The sequence below is a fragment of the Psammomys obesus genome, unplaced genomic scaffold, assembly GCF_907164565.1.
Source record: "Psammomys obesus unplaced genomic scaffold, mPsaObe1.curated_primary_1811, whole genome shotgun sequence".
NCBI lineage: Eukaryota > Metazoa > Chordata > Mammalia > Rodentia > Muridae > Psammomys > Psammomys obesus.
In genome coordinates, this window is record NW_026596095.1 from 13,526,821 (window position 1) to 13,533,809 (window position 6,989).

General features: G+C 42.7%; 1 pseudogene; it reads left to right on the forward strand.

Annotated features, from left to right (window-relative positions):
• The first annotated feature begins 4,812 nt into the window (after positions 1–4,812).
• LOC129691883 (rRNA 2'-O-methyltransferase fibrillarin-like) lies at positions 4,813–5,686 on the forward strand (annotated as a pseudogene).
• Positions 5,687–6,989: the final 1,303 nt, after the last annotated feature.

Here is a 6,989-nt window from a genome sequence, read left to right on the forward strand (position 1 = left end):
ATGACTATTATATATATATATATATATATATATATATATATATATATATATATATATATATATATATATATATATTCTATTGAGGCCAGGCAAGGCAGCCCAGCTAAGAGAAAGTGATCTGAAATCAGACAACTGAGTCCTTGTCAGATATGTCCCACAATCCCCTTGTTGCTAGGGGACCTACATGAAGACTAAGCTGCACATCAGTTACATATGTGTCATGAACTTAGGTCCATTCTCTACATGTGCTTTGGTAGGTGCTTCAGTTTCTTTAAGCCCCTATGGACCTAAGTTAGTTGATACCGTTGGTCTTCATTGATGTCAGGTGTTGGTGTTGGCTTTCTCCTATGGGGTTGGTCACAGGTTGGGGCAGTGATTGGTTGGCAATTCCCTCTTTCTTTTCTCCTTCTTTATTCCTGCACATCCATGTGTGTCTTTCTAGGTCTGACTTACCACACTAAGGATGATCTTTTCTAGTTCCATCTTTTTGCCTGCAAATTGCATGATTTCCATGTTTCTAATAGCTGAGTAGTATTCCATTGAGTATATACTCATTCTTGGGTTGAGAGACATCTGGGTAGTTTCTAGTTTCTGGCTATTACAAATAAAACTGCTATGATCAAGAAGCAACAATCTGGGAGAAAGAACTGCAATCATTTGGGGGGGGGGCGCATATCTCGTGTATCTCTGGGACAAACTAGAAATCTAGAACAATGGAAACTCCCAAGACTCCTAGCAATAGGGGATATGGAACATGAAAAAGTCACCTCTTGTAACCAGACAAGATTTCAAATGAAGAAGGAATGGGGATACTAACCAAGGCCAAAAAATAAAACAAAACAAACAGACAAAAAAACCTTCAACCCAAAAGTTTTCCTGCCTGTAAGGGGTACAGGGATAAAGAAGGAGCATGAAGTGAGGAAATGTCCAGCCAATGATTGGCCCAACTTAAGTCCCATGTCGAGAGAGAGAAAGAGAGAAAGAGAGAGAATCCATTCCTGACACTATAAATAATATCCTGCTGTACTTGCAGACAGGAGGGCATAACTGTCATCTGAGTGGCTTTCATCCAGCAGCTGATGAAAACAGATATAGAGACCCATAGCAAAACATTAGGCAGACCTCACAGTATCTTGTCAAAGAGAGGGAGGAAGGATTGAAGGAGCCATAGAGGTCAAGGACACCACAAAATACCTACAGAATCAACTAACCCGGGCTCATAGGGTCTCAGAGACTGAACCATCAACCAGAGAGCATGCATGGGATGGACCTAGGCTCCCTACATATATGTAACAGGTGTGCGGCTTGGTCCTCATGTGGGCCCCCTAACAGCAGGAGCAGGGGCTGTCTCTGACTCTGTTGCCTGGCCTTTACATCCCTTTCCCCTAGCTGGATGGCCTTGTCAAGCCTCAAGAGAAGACAGACCCAGGCCTACTACAACTTGTTATGTCAAGGGCTGATATCCATGGTAGGTGTCCCCTTTTCTGAGGAGAAAGGATGGGGGGCATAGGTAGAGGGGAGGTCAGAGGGAGGGCTGGGAAGAGATGAGGGAGAGCAAGCTCTGATCAGGATGTAAAGTAAATAAGTTAATTAATGAGCGGCAACCTTAGTAAAATATTCTTAATGATGACTGACTCTCCAGTGTCTCACTAGTATGTTTTTATGGGTACCGGTCTTTAAATACAAAATACCTCAAATGCACACTAGAGAGAAGTCATTTTCACTTTGGAATTCTTGAGACACAGCTAACAAATGGTACAATCTTCAGAGTTATTTCATACTGAATATATTCCTATAGCACACACACACACACACACACACACACATCTGTCTTTCACCCTAAAGCACTTCACTGATGTAGATAATTAGAACACTACAGTTGGTCCTGCTCACACCATAATGAGCACCACTAAGAGTTGCAAGAAGCAGAAGCTTAACTTTATATTTAACTGATCTAAATTATTAAGTCATAAAGTTTAATTATATTTATTTCCACAAAAAGTAATAGCAGAACAATTTGCAGCATACTGTTGTATGGGAGAATTCCTTTTAAGAGGAAATTCCAGGCAGCATGCATGAATAATTTGAAAAAATGCCAGGAGTCTCTCTCTTGGATTAGTATGGTTAAAGGAAGTTCACCTGAACTGACAGACTTTCAACTGAAGAAGATCAAAGAAGGGAAGCTAAGGATAAAATTAAAATAATGAATATGTTCTCTTCAGTGTAGATACTAATCTTCATAATGTACTGTCTCATAGTTCGGTTATTAAATATTTTTCTGTAGTGTGCTATGCATCTGTCTTCAAGGTGTTTTCTCTTCTCTGGGAATGTTTGGTCTTCTTTAAACAGTCACTGATTATACTTTAATCTCTAGGACCAGAATTATGTTTTATATAGATTTCCCAACTTACCGGTAATGTTTTGCTTTTGGATGGTATATTTTCTGTGACTGAATAGGTGGGTAGAAAACCCAAAATCATATAGTCAATCACCAACTCAACCCTTCCAAGTAGAATTTAAAAAAGAAGTGGTATGCTTCTGGATTGCCATATATAATGTTTACTTGAAATTATGATGTTTCTGGTATGATGATCTTGGCTATACTTATATTTTCTTTAGTGCCATTAATCAAAGAGAAATATCACGGCATTTTTAACCCATTATGCATTTTCGGATGCAGTCAGTGACACATAGTATGCTTTGTACGTGTTTGTGGAAGATGTTAATAAATGTATAAATGGTGCACGACTAAGCTAACCCTCAGTCTGGTAAAATCAGAAGCCACATATAATATTAATGTCTGTATTACATTGGCAGTGTACCTACTTTTCTGTGAAAAAGACAATAACCAAAAACAACTTGGGAAGGAAAAGGGTCATTTTGTCTTGCAGATTAGAAACCATCATGAAGGGAATTTGGGGCAGCAACTCAAGGCAGAGACCTAGAGGCAGGAACTGAAGCAGAGTTCATGAAAGTATGCTGTTTACTGGCATATACCCTATGGCTTGCTCAGTTTGCTTTTGTGTACAACCCAGGGATATCTGCCCAAAGGCGACACCACTGACAATAAGGAGAGCCCTTTCGTGTCAATTATTACTCAGAGTCTCACAAGCTACCTACAGGGAAATTTGTTGGAGGCATTTTCTCTATTGAAATTTCCTCTTCCCAGATGACTCCAGCTTATCACAGTCAGAAAAGGCTGCCCAGCACACAATATTTTCTTTCTACAAGTCACATTTGCAAAGGAAAGTGTAAGAGTTTTGTTTGAAGATGAGTATTTAATCATCTCAGAAACTTGTATAGCCACTGCAGTTCACCAGAGAGGATTTTCTGGCCAAAGCTAAGAACGGCACTAGGTTTAACCCATGACCAGCTAGCTAGACATAGGTTGGGGAGATACTAAGGCCCTGCCCATTACTGATGAACTATTCATTACTGATAGGTTCAGGGAAAGGACTGAGACATTGCTTTCAATCTTGGACCCACTGATGACTCCAGCAGACTCCAGTGGATAATCCCCAACCCAATGGCCACACAGTTGGCCCTAGGTAAACTACAAAGGTCACTAAATTAAACTAAAAGTCATGAATCTGGGCAAAGGAAAGGCAGGAAGGAGAGGAGTTAATAAGGTGGAAGAGAGCAAAAGGAGAATGGGGATAGGAAAAAAAATAAAAACAGACACAGTCTTTATATGTGTGAGATTGCCAAAGAACAAACTTATAATATGTATGTGTGTGTGTGTGTGTGTGTGTGTGTGTGTGTGTGTGTGTGTGTGTATACTGGGGCTGAAAATTACTGAACCAAAAAAAAAAATGGTTGTATATCAAGTCAAGCAAGTTAATAGGCAGCAAGAGACAGCTGTATGGAAAGTCAGACGGTATTGGCAGGAAACAGGGCCATAAGTTACATGATCTAGGAAGATCTCTCTGTTGACAAGTACAGTCTCAATATTAGAAAGCCATGTACTGAAGGTGGAATGTCTTTAGAAACTTTGTAAACTGGACCAGGAAAGAGCTCATCATGATGGAGACCAGAGAGAGGTAAAGAAGTTTAGGAAAATGTCCAGTTGGTAGAGTCAACAATAATCGGCTGATTGGATGGGAAGAGCAAGAAAAATATATCAGGCAAAGTGTTTAACTAACTGGGTGTGTGACAGTACCATTTACAACATATAAAAGCTGTTGGGTAACTTACAAATTCTCTTTGTTGATTTTAAACTTAAAAGGTTGACTAAGCTTAAGCTCAGTCACAAAATGGGTTCCCTAGTAAGGGGAACAGGGACTGTCTCTGACATGAACTCAGTGGCTGGCTCTTTGATCACCTTCCCCTGAGTGGAGAGCAGCCTTATCAGGCCACAGAGAAAGACAATGCAGCCAATCCTGATCAGACCTGATAGGCTAGGATCAGAGGGAAGAGGAAGAAGACCTCCCTATCAGTGGACTAGGGAAGGGGTATGTTAGGAGAAGAGGGAGGGAAGGCAGGATTGGGAGGGAATGAAGGAGAGGGCTACAGCTGGGATACATAGTGAATAAATTGTAAAAAATAAAAATAAATTTAAGAAATTATAATATGGGAAAAACCATTATGTCATTTCATCATCACTGAGGGAGAGGGAAAATTGTATTATCTTTCTATATTGTGTTATTATTATTTCTTATGGTATTGTCTGTCTGCTTTGAAGCCTAGAAGCTATGCTGAAAATTAATAGCATTGAAATGTATATGATGAAGAAAATAATTAGATGTGTTCCTTTCTACTTGTGGAGTTGGGGGACGCCTCAGATTGCTGGAGCCACGCGACTAGAACACAGTAATGAAACCAGGCTTCAGCACCCGTGTGGCGGCTTTGGTGGCAGAGGAGGCTTTGGTGACAGAGGCAGTAGAGAAGGAGGCCTAGGCGGAGGAGGCAGAGGAGGAGGCTGAGGCCAAGTTGGAGGCTTCCAGTCTGGGGACAACGGGGGTCAAGGTGCTGGCCTGGGAGGCAAACGAGGAAACCAGTCAGGGAAGAATGTGATGGTGGAACCACACTGGCATGAAGGCGTCTTTATCTATCGCAGAAAGGAGGATGCTCTTCTCACTAAGAATCTGGTCCCTGGAGGACCCGTGTATGGAGAGAAGAAAGTCTATTTCAGAGAGAGATGTCAAGATTGAGTTCCGAGCCTGGAAACCCTTCCGCTCCAAGCTGGCAGCAGCAATCCTAGGCAGCATAGACCAGATCCACATCAAGGCGGGGCGCCAAGGTGCTCTACCTTGGTGCAGCCTCGGGCACCACAGTCTCCCACTTGTCTGATGTTGTCGGCCGGAAGGGTCCGTTCTGTGCAGTTGAGTTCTCCCACCGCTCTGGCCGTGACCTCATCAGCTTGGTCAAGAAGAGGAACACCATCCCTGTAATTGACGATGCTTGGCACCCACACAAGTACCGCACGCTTATCGCGATGGTGGATGTGATCTTCGCTGATGCAGCCCAGCCAGACCAAACCCGGATTGGGGCCTTGACTGCCTACACCTTCCTATGGAATGGAGGACACTTCGTGATTTCCGTTAAGGCCAACTGCATTGACTCCACGGCCTCAGCGGGAGCTGTATTTGCATCTGAAGTGAAGAAGATGCAGCAGGAGAGCATGAAGCTCCAGGGACAATTAACACTAGAGCCCTACATACAAGATCCATGCAGAGGTGCCAAATAGTAAGCTAAGGTGAGCATCAAAGGACAGAAAAGGCGGTATAAATTTGGGAGGTCAATGTAAAAAAAAATGAATGAAACAAACAGCAAACTGTGGGAACAAAGAGGGAAAAGATGGAATAAAAGGACTGAAGACTGAGTCCTAGAGCACAGCAGTGTATGTAGGTCAGGAAGTAGAAAAACGGACTTGGTAGAGTGTGGAGACACCACACGCATGGAAGGTAGCCAGTTAAGCCTGAAAAGATGTGCAGATTCAATAGTGAGAATCTAAGGAATTTCGAGATCATTTCATTCGTGTGTGTGTGTCTGTCGGTCTGTCTCCTCACAGGCATACCTGTACATGTGGGGACAGGTGGTTATGCTATGTTTATGTAGATGGAGACCAGAAATCAGTGTCTACTATCCTCTTCAGTTCTTCTCCTCCTTAATTTTTTGAGCCATTGTCTCTCATTGAAGTGGAGCTCCCCAATTCATGTAGACTGGCTGGTTAGTGAGCCCTGGGAATTGCTAGTCCCTGACCCTGCCTCAGCACTGATTTGGTTACAGATATGCACTGATGCTTGCCCCCAAAAGCATACAAAGGACACTGCCAGGTGAGCCATCATCCCATCCCAGTCCCCTAGATTCTGTCTTCTTAAAAAGAAAAAAAAAAAAAAAAAAAAGAAAGTTATAGCCATCACCTGAATTCAAAGTAAAGGAGCAATTGTAGGAAAACTAATGAAAAGAATGGAGAAATAGCAACCCTACGAAGAAGGCTGAAGGGGTAAGTTGCATTGAGAGCCCATTCAAGGTAGAAGTTCTTTTTCCTCTATTATTAATATTGTTATTATCATTATTATTATTAATTACAACTTATTCACTTTGTATCCAAGCTGTAGCCCTCTCCCTCATCTCTCAGTCTCATCCTCCCTCCCTCTTCCCCCCCTATATATCCTTCCCGTAGTCCAGTATTTGGGGAAGCCCTCCTTCCCTACTACCTGACCTGATGCTAGCCTATCTGGTCTCATTAGGACTGTCTGCATCTTCTTCCTCTGTGGCCTTTTAAGGCCACCTCGCCATGGGGACATGATCAAAGAGCAGGCAACCAAGTTTATGCCAGTGACTGTCCCTATTCCCCATACTAGGGAACCCCGACAGCAACTGAGTTGCCCATGGGCTATATATGAGAGGGGGTCTAGGTCCTTGTCATGTACAGTCCTTTGTTGATTCATCAGCCTCTGCAGGCCACCCTATGCCCAGATATTTTTGGCTCTGTTGCTCTTCTTGTGGAGCTCCTGTCCCTTCCAGGTCTTTCTATCTCTCCCTTC